This window comes from Pteropus medius, unplaced genomic scaffold, assembly GCF_902729225.1.
Source record: "Pteropus medius unplaced genomic scaffold, Ma_sr-lr_union100, whole genome shotgun sequence".
NCBI lineage: Eukaryota > Metazoa > Chordata > Mammalia > Chiroptera > Pteropodidae > Pteropus > Pteropus medius.
The window spans coordinates 625849-627303 of record NW_024344377.1 but is presented as its reverse complement, the minus strand read 5'-3'; positions in this window follow the sequence as shown (position 1 = coordinate 627303).

Sequence of the window (1455 nt, the reverse complement as noted above, 5' to 3'; positions counted from 1 at the left end):
GCAGCCCCTGTGCAGAGATACAGGGTCAGAGATGGGCATACAACCTGGGAAATAATAAGATAGCTGGTCTTTGACCCCGGTTCCTGACACAGAGCTCCTTAACCCCTTGGAATGTCTTGAATGACAAGAGCATCTTTTGTTTTTATGAGGTGACTCTGGGCGGGCTCCCAGATAGGGGCTTGTCACTAGAAAGATTACGCCACGACTAGAAGCTTGGGACTTTCAGCCCCAGCTCGTTCTCCAGGGAGGGGCAGGGAGCTGGAAAATGAGTTAATAATTGACCATGCCTATGTGAAGAAGTCTCCGTAAAAGTCCCTCAAGGATGGCGCTCGTAGCGCTTCTGGGTTGGTGAACACATCCACGTGCCAGAGGGTGGTGCACCCCAACTCCGCAGGGCCAGAAGCTCCTATGCCCGGGACCCCGCTAGACCTCTCCCTGTGAATCTCCTCAATTGGCCATTTATCTGTATCTTTTATGGTATCCTTTATTATGAACTAAACTGATAAATGTAACTAAGTTTCCCTGGATTCTGCTAGCCCCGAAGAGAGTGAAGAGGGCACTGTGATTGACAGCTGGTCAGTCAGAAGTGCCAATGACAACTTGAAACTTGCAACTGGCGTCTGCAGTGGGGGCAGCCTTGAGGGACTGTGCTCTTCACTTGTGGGGTCTGACGGACCTGAATTGAATTGCTGGACAGCTGGCTGGTGTCAGAGTACTGGCCGGTATGGAAAAATCCCACATATCTGGCATCAGAAGGATTCAGTGTGAGGGCAAAGGAAAACTGTGTTTTTCCTAGACACCACCCAAGTGTGGAGACTCTTAGAGACTTGTGGAGACTCAAACCCAAGGCTTTCTTGGAATTATCAGAGGAGAGGCCCCCTCCTCTCCGAGCGATGTTAAGATGCTAGGGGGAACACCTGGCACTGCCGACGCTCGTCTCTAACAATACGTGCCGAGAACCCTCCCCCATGAAGCGGCGTGGGAGGAAACCAGAGACCAGGGATGGAGAGGCTCCCGACGCACCACCTGTGCCCAGACCCAGCCGTGCCCGATGCGCCCATACCCCCTCGAGGCGACATTCACATCAGTCGATGAATTCCCTTGTCGCTCAAGCCCTTCTCGGTTGCTTTCCTATCACCTGCCATGGAAAGAGCCCTAAGTTCTACGATGAGGATGACCCTATGTACCCGCCAAATGGAGCTGCCCATGACGATGAAGCCGAGGCACAAATCAAGTCTCTTCTCTCCCCTGGACCTGTTTTCCACTCACAGCAGACCACTCCTAGGTGATGGTCTCACCTCTTATCTGCACCCCATAACGGACGCTGCTTCCCTCCCCCAGCTTGCACCTCACCTCAGCCTCCAGTATCCCAAGTCCTTCTACTTTGCCAGCCCATCTTACGAAGCCATCTCCACCTCTGTCTCTCTCCTTCAGAATCGTTTTTGGGGCCGGGAA